At 37.9% G+C, this 11670-nt stretch overlaps 1 pseudogene; it reads right to left on the reverse strand.

The window, feature by feature from the left end:
• Window positions 1-8415: 8415 nt before the first annotated feature.
• On the reverse strand, window positions 8416-10798 carry LOC112397159 (metalloendopeptidase OMA1, mitochondrial-like; annotated as a pseudogene).
• Window positions 10799-11670: the final 872 nt, after the last annotated feature.

The raw sequence follows: 11670 nt of genomic DNA on the forward strand, positions 1-11670 counted from the left end.
TGCACTTTGTGAACCTAACATTAAAACAAACCCACAAAATAATTTTGTTTTGTTTTTTCTTCATGACATATGAACCTAGTACACCCCTGGCTTTGTCAATTAGGCCACTAATAAGGAAATGATAGGAAACGAAAAGCCCAAAGAATGGATTTTCTTTACAACCAAACAAAATGCCCATCTAGCAAGTGGAATGATTACAGTCAGAGAAGCGCTTGTAAAACAATGTAGTGTAATCAGTGAGGCATGTGCTTGAAGGCAGACAGACTGTGAGGCTTCAGAATTGCTTTACCTTTCACTAGCCATACAGCTGACAAATTATTTGTCCTTCCCAAGCGCCGCTGTTATTTTTTCAGGTATAAAATAGGAATAATGGCAATTTTCATCCATTTATATTCTACATGTGTTGAGTGCCTATTACAAGCTACACACTCTCTGGAGCCAAGGAAATAGCAATGAAGAAAACAGACAAGAATCTCTGACCTTGTGAAAGGCACCCTTTATTGGGGGTGAAAAAAAGATAAACTTAACAATTAAGTAAATGCATAGTGTGATGAAAGATGAAAAAGACGTAAATCTGTAAGATAGGCTGTACAAGTGAAAGTTATTTCAAGTAGTGTGGTTAGAGACAACCTTACTATAATAGTAACATTGGAGAAATTGTTTTGAAGATGAGGGAGTGAATAGATCATAGCCAGGTGAAGATATTTCGGGAAGAGAGAATGTGGGTCTGTTTTTTTTTTGGCCACTAAGTTGCTGTTCTCCAAAATAAGAACACTTTGCTTGCATTTGCAGTGTCCCATTAGGATCAACTTGGATGTAGGCTTCAGTGAACCTGGATTCAAGGTTATCCTTCCAGTAGGGTTGGAGTTAGAGGTCTCTCTAAGAGGGAGATGTTGGAATTAGAAGATAAATGTATGGCCTATGACCAATATCCATCCTATGTATCATAGCAGAGAAACAGTTCAGAAATGGAGAAATGGAATTTTAAATTCTTAGATTGGCATTTTTCCTAACCTATAAATCAATCATGAGAACAGGAAAAAGAAGGGGAAAAAAACCCTTGATGTTCTGAATGAGTGTTTAAAATTAAACAGAATCACAAACACTAGGCTCTGGTGATTCTTTTTCTTCACAAATAATTTTTTTTTTGATTCTCCAGAAAAATCCATGTTAAAAAAGGCCACATACTGGAAAGTCTAGTTTAATATCAATACTATTAAGTTGAATATTAAGTCAATTGTTAAATATTATTAAACTTAATATCACTATTAAGTTGAATATTACATTGATTCTTAAATATCAAATATGGTTAGATCCTATAGGATAACCTTCATTTTTAATTTGTAGGAAAAGCTTATGAAATACCCCTTGCCTTACTTATAGGCATCCGATAAACCTATCCAGCTATTTCTCCACTGGTAGTTTAACGGGAACCTGCTGTGAATCACTCTGTAAAACAAATCAAGTGCTCTGAATGCTTAGATATTTATGTGTCGGATTTTTCTAGAATGAGGAATATCTGTTTCTGCAGCAAGAAGGACAACTCAGTGCTATAGGAAAGTAAAACTAGTCACTTTATTTCTTTACTTCACTCTGTCTTGCTCAGGCTAGTTCCTGTGTGGCCCAGGGAGGATCATAGTTGAAACAACTATTAGAATGCATTGCACCCATCATTGGGGAAGTGAGTGAGGACTGGCCTGCTGTTTGCTTTGTTTCAGCTTTCTTACCAGTCACCCTGGTGAACGGAGAGGCTGGATTAGCAGCCCAGGTTAAATAACTCATGTTCAAACCATGACCCTGGGAACACAGAGAAAGCCTGTTCCACCTCTGTCACACATGAATCCAGCTGTGTGTGGATTTTGCTCTTTGCTTCCCCATGGATTTCCCTTCCACCTGTCCCCAGGATCATTGCTTTTCCCTCCAAAGCATGAGTACTTGATCCTGTCCTCCAGCTTAGCCTAACTCACTTTCCCTGTGCGAGCTAAATTTGAAGGAAGCTCTACTTGTGTGTGCAAACATAACAGAAGTAAAAGCATGCTGGAGAGGGTGTAGAGAAAAAGGAACCCTCCTGCACTGTTGATGGGGATGTAAATTGATGCAGCCACTATGGAGAACTGTATGGAAGTTCCTTAAAAACCTGAAAATGGAGTTACCATATGATCCTGCAATCCCACTCTTGGCATATATCCAGAAAAAACCTTAATTTGAAAAGATACATGCACCCCAATGTTCATCACAGCACTATTTACAGTAGCTAAGACATGGAAACAACCTAAACGTCCATCAACAGATGAATGGATAAAGAAAATGTGGTATGTATATATATATTTATGTGTATGTGTATACACACACACACACATACACACACACAATGGAATATTACTCAGCCATAAAAAAGAATGAAAAAATGCCATTTGCAGCAACATGGATAGACCTAGAGATTATCATCCTAAGTGAAGTCAGACAGAGAAAGACAAATATCATATGATATCACTTACATGTGGAATCTAAAAGGAAAAAAAGACACAAATGAACTTATTTCCAAAGCTGAAAGAGACTCACAGACACAGAAAACAAACTTATGGTTACCAAAGGGGAAAGGGGGGAGGGATAAATTAAAAGTTTGGGATTAGCAGATATAAACTACTGCATATAAAATAAACAACAATGTCCTACTCTATAGCACACGAAGTATATTCAGTATCCTGTAATAAACCATAATGGAGAGGAATATGAAAAAGAATCTATATACTATATTATAGATATATAACTATATAACTGAATCACTGTGCTTTACAACTGAAACTTACAAGATATTGTAAATCAACTATACTTCAATTTAAAAATTGTTTAAAAAAGCAAAGGTCTTCAATTTTGTACTGGACCATTTGTTGCCCCATTCATATATCTGTCTGTGAGTTCATACTTAGAATTTATATCTGGCCACTTTTAACAGAGGATGCACCATAAATAGCATGTCAGCCTGGAAGACTCAGGTTTATGTGAGTCATCATGCAGATGGTCGGGCTGATACCACCTCCCCACATTAACCACCTCCACTTCTTGGTCTTAAATAAGCTACCATGATAAAGCCACATTCTACCTATTGGTATGGTCTCTAATATTTCTTTTATTTTTCACTCACTTATAATGCCAGGTTATAAGAATTATGCATGAATGTTATTCTTAAATCTGAGAGCTGTATTTAGAAGATTTTGTTAGTACTTGCTCTAGCCAGGGCATTTTGTAGCAGTGAAAAGAAGTCCTTGGTCAGAGACACAGGGATTCGTAGTAAGCAGACATCTGTGTGTGGAAGTAAATTTGATGTGACATGAGCGAGACACCAACAGTTCTGCCCAGCCTTCCTTCTATCTTAATGCTATTGTACCACTCATTCCCATCGCTGCCCCACTCGCCATGCCAGTCCTCTATGTTACTTAGGAATTTAGGACTGCATCCATCAGGGCACAATACTGCACCGTAAACAGAGATGCAGAGAGGCTTCTCTCAGCTTCCTGGACACATCAGCCTCTCTCAGGAGGAGGACAGAGAAAATAATAGTCCTACAAACTCTAAACCCCCAACCCACAAATTGTTTTGATTTGAAACCCTCCTACCAGATCCACCCAATAATCTGTTGGGAGTTGAAGTAATAAAACCTCTGGTGAATTAGAAACAAGTAGAATAAGCACCTCTCTCATTGAAGACCACAGAGACTGAGAATTTCCTTTCAATACGGTTTCAGACAGGCCCCTTTGAAACAACTTCTGGTCAAAACACAGCAGCCGGGCTTCCCTGGTGGCGCAGTGGTTGAGAGTCCGGCCTGCTGATGCAGGGGACACGGGTTCGTTCCCTGGTCCGGGAAGATCCCACATGCCGCGGAGTGGCTGGGCCCGTGAGCCATGACCACTGAGCCTGCGCGTCCAGAGCCTGTGCTCCGCAACGGGAGAGGCCACAACAGTGAGAGGCCCGTGTACCGCCAAAACAACAACAACAAAAAAAAACCACACAGCAGCCCAGGTACCATGGCTGCCCAGCAGCCCAGGTACCATGGCTTACTCTATGGCACAGTCATAGAGTAAGGTCTTTCGTACTATTTTTAGATTAAACAAATGGAAATGAGAACTTGCATTAACTTTCCAATTCTTTTTTATTTCTCCTTTCTAGTAAAGTGGGATTGGACGACCAGGAGTCCCTGTCTCCCAATCTCTTGAATTGGCATTGAATGACGCTCTGCTAAAACACTCAAGGAAGTTTCTGTTATTGTCTTCTCAAATGCATCCTAAGTTGACAGTTTAGTACTAAAGTAGACAGAAATTTAGAGATCTGAGTTCAAGCCACAAGTGGACTTCAAATCACTTCACCTTTCTGAGGGTCAAGTCATTTATCTATACATGGGAATAAAGGTAACACTCTCACAAGGTAGTTGAAAACACTAGATGATGTGTTTTATATGTGTTTAAAAACATATATGTGTGCATGTGTGTGTGTATAATTTTATTAGTTCCTTCTTTAATGGTAGAACTGACTTTGTTTTCTTAAAGTAAGTGATTTAACCTCACAGCTACTGAGTCTGTAAAATGTACTGGATTAGATCAGTGGTTCTCAACTGGGGCAAGTGGGCATTCATCATCGTCTGAAGACAGTTTTGTTTGCCACAGTTGGAAGAAGTATTTTACTGCCATGGAGCGATAGAGGCCAGAGATGTTGCTAAACATCCTACAATGTATAGCACTGCCTCTACAACAATTATTTAGGTCAAAATGTCAATAGTGCCAAGACTGAGAAATCTTGGAGTAGATGACCATTGAAAATGTGTATCAACACTAAGAGCTTTTCTCCCCCCTGATATATTATTGCTCCAATCAATTACAAATATTTGTTGAGTACCAATGGCTTCTCATTAAACTGAAGAAAATCTGAAATCTTGGCCATGACCTACAAAGTTCTATGTGATCTGGCTCTGGCCCATCTCAAGCTACTTTCAGCCACTCTCACTCTGGTCTAGCCATGCTGGCCTCTATGCTGTACCTCCAGTATGGCAAACTCCTCAGGGATTTGAATGTTCATTGTACTAGAAATCTTCTTGTCAGGTTTCTGCTTGTTTAACTTGCTCTTTTATTCACATCTCTGCTCAGATCTCACTTTATCTGAGAGATTTTCTCTAACCATCTGATGTGAAATGTCATCATGCTTCATGTTTACCCCCTTATGTTTTTGTCACTGTATTTTTGTTCACAGATTCATTCCTAGTGCCTAGTATGGCAAAGGTGCTCAAGAAACATGTTGTCAAATTAATAGCTTGGGATCCTGTGCCAGACACTTTTTTTTGGTCTGTACTATTTCAATTCTGTTTTACTTTTAAATACTGGTTTTAATTTTGTAATTGTAACATGGAAGATGTCAGACATTTTTTAATACAAATAAAATTTAAAGGAAAAAAGATCTTATAAGGATTACAAAGATTATTGATTTTCTTTTCATGGAGGAAAAAAACAGCAGCTCTTTTCACATAATTATTATATCTAGAAGGGTAATGTTTGTTTAATTAACATTGTAGGAAAAAGTTCAAGTTTGTATTTATTTTGGAGCTAGTGATTGACAGAATAATACTTTTCTGTGTGCTTATTTTATTTGTTTTATTTTGCTTTGTTTTGTCTCAGAGTGCAAATGTTTCTCTCTCTCTCTCTCTCTCTCTCTCTCCCCTCTCTCTCTCTGACATAGTATGTGGAGTCCTGACTTCTATGAGAGCAGGGCCAGATCTTAGTTCTGCTTGTGTTCAAGTTCTTGTCTCAAGGCAAAGATTTCACAGCATTCATTAATTTGACAATCTTCTGAATCAGTATGATTCATTTGGTATTTTCTTTTACTTGCCTCTTTATTTACATGAGCACAGTTAAGAGCTGCTGATAATACATGAAGAACTTCCTAGGGTGTGGTTAATAAAATAGTCCTAAAGTATACTAAGAGTCAAAAATGACTCTTTTTCTGGAGATTGTGTATGTCCTCTGGGGTAATAATTTGTGTACCAGAAATATCTAATTGTCTTTATCAGCTTGCCTATAGATATTAAGAACGAATAATTATTCAGTTTACTTCTCCAGGTTTAGCCTGGCCTACCCTATAGTTGCAGGAATATTCTTTTTTATTCTGAGAGCTCCTAGTTTGTCTGTGTGTCTGTCCTGCCTGAAGGAAACATTACTTGGCTTCCTGTAAAGTTGAGGGTCCTTTAGTGATAGACCAGATAACAAGCCAATTACCATGGAGGACATTTTATGTATCACTTTTCCCATATAAATTATCTATATTACCCAAAATTTCTTAAATCAACCCATGTTTCTTCTACACATAGAAAACATATATAAAAAATAAAGATCAAGAGAATGAGAAGACAAGTCACAGACTGGGAGAAAATGTTTACAAAAGACATATCTGTTAAAGATTGTTATCTGAAATATGCAAAGAACTCTTGAAACTCAACAATAAGAAAATGGACAAACTTGAGTAAAAAATGAGCAAAATCGGGCTTCCCTGGTGGCGCAGTGGTTGAGAGTCCGCCTGCCGATGCAGGGGACATGGGTTCGTGCCCCGGTCCAGGAAGATCCCACGTGCCGTGGATAGGCTGGGCCCATGAGCCATGGCTGCTGAGCCTGCGTGTCCGGAGCCTGTGCCCCGCAACGGGAGAGGCCACAACAGTGAGAGGCCCGTGTACCACAAAAAAAAAAGAAAAAAAAAGGGCAAAATCTCTGAAGTGATATCTCACTAAAGAAGATATACAGATGGCAAACAAGCACTTGTAAAGATGCTCTGCATTATATGTCATTAAGGAATTACAAATTAAAACAACAATGCAATACCACTACATACCTATTAGATTGGCCAAAATCTAGCACATTAACAATACACAAATGTGGAGCGACAGGAACACGCATTTATTGCTGGTGGGAAAGCCAAATGGTACAGCCACATTAGAAGATAGGTTGGCAATTTCCTACAAAATTAAACATAATCTTACATCACACTATCCAGCTATCACCCTCCTTAGTATTTATCCAAATGAGTTGAAAAGTTGTGTCCACACAAAAACCTGCACACAAATGTTTATAGCAGCTTTATTCATAAGTGCCAAAATGTGGAAGCAATTAAGATGTCTTTCCATAAATGAATGGATAAATCAACTGTGGTACATCCATACAACAGAATATTATTCAGCACTAAAAAGAAATGAGCTATCCAGCTGTGAAAAGACATGAAGGAAATTTAAATGCATATTACTAAGTGAAAAAGCTACATACTATATGATTTAGCTATATGACGTTCTGGAAAAAAGCACAAGTATGGAGACAGTAAAAAAATCAGTGGTTGCCAGGGGTTGGGGGCCTGGGAAGGATGAATAGACAGAGCACAGAGGATTTTTAGGGCAGTGTAACTATTCTATATGTTACTATAATGGTAGATATATGTCATTTTGTATTTGTCAAAATGCATAGAATGGAAACACCATAAGCATATCTAATATAACCTGTGGATTTGGGTTATAATGATGTGTAGGCTCATTGATTATAACAAATATACCACTCCAGTGTGACATGTTGATGACAGGGGAGGGTGTATGTGGGAGAGGGGAGCAGGGGACATAATAGAAACTCTGTACTTTCCATTCAATTTTGCTGTGAACTTAAAATTGCTCTAAAAAATAAGTTCTGTTAAAAAAATTAAGCATAGAAAGATAAAGAAAAGGTGTAGGAATGTTGTTTCCCCACTCTGGGCACAGCATTTGTGAGAGAATAGCTACCATCCATTGAAAAGTAAAGCAAAAGGAAATTTGGCAAACAAAAGACGTAAGGAAAAACAGGTTCTGGTAAGATCTCTAATTAAGTGGTAAGTATGTTCACTTGAAGGAGTATATTTTCACTGAGGTGGTCTGCTAATTGAGCAAAAGACTTAATTTTGAATGTTTTCTTAAATATCAAGACAATACCCCAGGGTATCTTTAGCTTCTCTTCCATTCTTGAGCCAGGTACATGGCATCCTCCAAATGGAGGCTAAAGACTGAGCTGCTTGATTTTTCAGAGACTGAGTAACAGGCTTTCTGCAAGGATGGATTGATTTCTGGGTCACTTTCCCCACAGGCTTAGAGTAATCCCTTGCACACAGTAGAGATGCAATTAATACTTTTTTTAAAGTGTAATATAAATTTATTCTGTGACATTTTTATCATTGAAAAAATTTTAAATAGATTAAAATAATCAGTGTTTCATAAAAAATAAATACATCAGAGGAATTCAGTTAACGCCTGTAACATAGATGGCTTGACCCTGACTATCCACTTTTGTTTTCATGTCAAACATTTTTAATAAAGTAATATAAAAATGATAGATTGCTGCATTCTACACGTCCTGTGTCTCAAACATTTCAAATCAACTTCCAGTCTTTTTTCTCAACTCTGTATGTTAATGGCATTTACTCCTGTTTTTAAATGGGAAGAGTATCCATTTTTTTTAACAGTGATATTTAGGTCTTCTTTTTCTGATTCTTCAAGAAAATGCTTCATGCCAAGTTTGAATAGTAATTGAGGGTCTGGTCCAGAAAGCAGTAGGCAATTACAGAGAGCCAGTGGTAAGAATCTATCAAAGTGCTCAGCTCAATTTCCATGAGAAGGGTGTGTGCATAACCATTCTGGAAACTTGGGATGACCATGGAGGCTACCTGCAAATTTCATCTGCTGCTGAAACACTGGACTGGCTCTGACATCCACGCAAGACTTTGCAGCAAACTATAGTCCAATTTTGTCAACTTCAGCCTCTAATATTCTACTGTTTGGTCAATCAAACATATACTCTTTCAATGCGGACTTTCTCAGAAGTGCCCAACTATCTCAAGGACAAACGGCCCAAATCACTGTGTGAAAAATCAAACCTAATAAATCAATCAAGCTAGTCTTTTATTGCAGCCTGCCCAAGTACTGCATGTTCTATTTCATAGCCCAGAAGGAAGAAAAGTTGATGAATATCAGTTACACTATGTAAAAGCTCAGTGAAGATAAGCATTTGTCCATTTGGAATCACAAAGGAAGTGCTGGCTCAGCACATATACTAAAATTGGAATCACAAAGGCATTTATCTGGGGAATCAACCACATGAATAATCTCAGAGATCCCTAGGATATCTTTACTGTGCTCAGTTAGATGATAAACCACGTCTTGTCCTTAACAGTGGTATTGGTTGTTTTTCTTTTTCTTATTTTATTGGAGTATAGTTGATTTTCAATGTTATGTTAATTTCTGCTATACAGCAAAGTGATTCAGTTATATATACATATTATTTTTCATATTCTTGTATTTTATGGTTTATCACGGGATACTGAATATATTTCCCTGTGCTATACAGTAGGACCTTGTTTATAAATCCTATATATACTAATTTGCATCTGCTAATCCCAAATGCCAAGGGGGAAGGGTGTGAGGGAGGGAAGGATTGGGATTTGGGGCATCTTTCTGAGTTAGCATATCATTTTAAAATTCTTCCATTCATGTTTCATGTTCCAGTACTGATAAGATTCTGAAATGTTCTTTTCCCGATTATAGTACTTGCTCTTTCCTATGACTGGACTTACTCCAGCTGAGTAAAATAAAACAACTGCAAGTAGCAATCCAAGTAATAACTTCCAACTTTTGTCTTCTTTATACTTTCTTTAGATAGTTCCTTCTGATTAGGAGGAAGTATTTGCCACCATTTCCTTATTTCCCTGAATACTTACAATGATTACAAGTAGTTTCTGCACTGGTTTAAGAATTATCAATAAGAGAGGAATCGGTCAAGTTGAAACTGTGAAATGTGGAAACTCCTGATGTCTCTTATGGGAGAACAATTTGGAGGACACAATATTGAAAGAGCAGGGATGAACACAACTTCTTTTATCAGTAGGTGCCTTGAAAAAGAGTCATTCTATGCAGTAATTTTTGTGTAGTCATCCAAATTTCCTTACTTCTGGTACTCTAGAGGCATCCTGTTCTTTTGTTATTGAAAATCCTATGGAAATAAAAGTTTCCAAGCAGAAAAGTCAACTTACCACACTGATTTATTCCCAGGCCCTGATACTGACTTACTATATGGTTCATTTGCACTAAATGACAGTCTGGTGAGGTTACAGCTAGTGTGTTACATTTTCTCCAGTTGGCCAGTGAATTAAATCAGAAGAAAACACAATTTCCACTAGCGGACTACAATCCACAGATGAAACTTATCTTTCTTTTGCTTGATTTATCCTAACAGTGGCAAAAGTGATGAGTCCCTCCAATTAGTGACTGTGTTTGTTTATTTGCTTTTCTGGTTGAGTTAGTAAGCTTTGCAATTGTCTATATCTTTTTCTCCCTTACTGTAAACTCAATGAAAGAAAGGGTTTTGGCTTGATTCCCATTAGAACACCAACACCAGACACAATACCTGCAAATAATACATGCTCAGTCAATACGTTGAAGGAAAGAATGTATGAACAAGTAAAGCTGAGTTTTCTTTTTTTTTGCAAATCTGATTCTTGAACGCTCATTAGAGCACTATGGTATAGTCAATTAGCCTTGAACTAGAAATCAAATCAGATTCAAGGCACTATTCCATCCATTTTTATTATCTATCCTTTCATAAATCGTGAAAGCTCTGAGACTCAATTTCCCTACTTGAAAAATGAGTAGAAATCAATCTCACCAGCTAATTCTACTAAGATCTGGAGACTTTATCTACATAAGGCCAATGAAAGCACTGTGAGTTTTAAGCTGCTGTATAAATGCGTGATCCGACATGGCGTGTCACACTGACATCGATCAGGGAAATAATTTACAAAGTGAGTGGGAAGTGTCAGGAGGTAGAGAATGCTTAATTTGCCAGAATTTTCAGGGCAGTATGGTATATAGTTGGAAAAAACATTTGATAGCTACATGAGCTGTAAGTGCAATCCCTTACCACTCCCATTCATGTTCCACTTTCAAATAATACCCAATAAAACTTTCTTGTAAGAAGAAGTTCTCCACTGGACTTCCCTGGTGGCACAGTAGTTAAGAATCCGCCTGCCAATGCAGGGGACACGGGTTTGAGCCCTGGTCCAGGATCATGCCGCAGAGCAACTAAGCCTGTGTGCCACAACTACTGAAGCCCGCGCACCGAGAGCCCGTGCTCTGCAACAAGAGAAGCCACCGCAATGAGAAGCCCGCGTACTGCAACAAAGAACAGCCCCTGCTCGTCACAACTAAAGAAAGCCCACATGCGGCAATGAAGACTCAACAGAGCCAAAAATAAATAAATAAATAAATAAATAATTTAAAAAGAAAAAGAAGAAGAAGGTCTCCACTTAATTGCAGATCTTTCGAAAATAGGGTGCAATATAAGTATGGAGCCAGAGGTGTGTTGCTTGAGGCACAGAGGGTGAATATTTTTCTACAACTTTCCCTAGAAATTAATCAAAGAGACAAAATTTTATTTCTTTAAAGTAAAACTTTGAGATGATGCCTGCCTACCAAAGATATCAAATCAAAAGGCTGCCTGGGATGTACACATATTGTAATGGTCCAACCTCATATATAATCATGTCAGAATCATATTGGACTATATCAGACCTAAAGAAAATCTCATCTTTGTTCCATAAAGTCAGAATATATTAATGTAGGTGAGACCAAGC

Source organism: Neophocaena asiaeorientalis, unplaced genomic scaffold, assembly GCF_003031525.2.
Source record: "Neophocaena asiaeorientalis asiaeorientalis breed wild unplaced genomic scaffold, Neophocaena_asiaeorientalis_V1.1 scaffold177, whole genome shotgun sequence".
In the NCBI taxonomy this organism is placed as follows: Eukaryota; Metazoa; Chordata; class Mammalia; order Artiodactyla; family Phocoenidae; genus Neophocaena; species Neophocaena asiaeorientalis.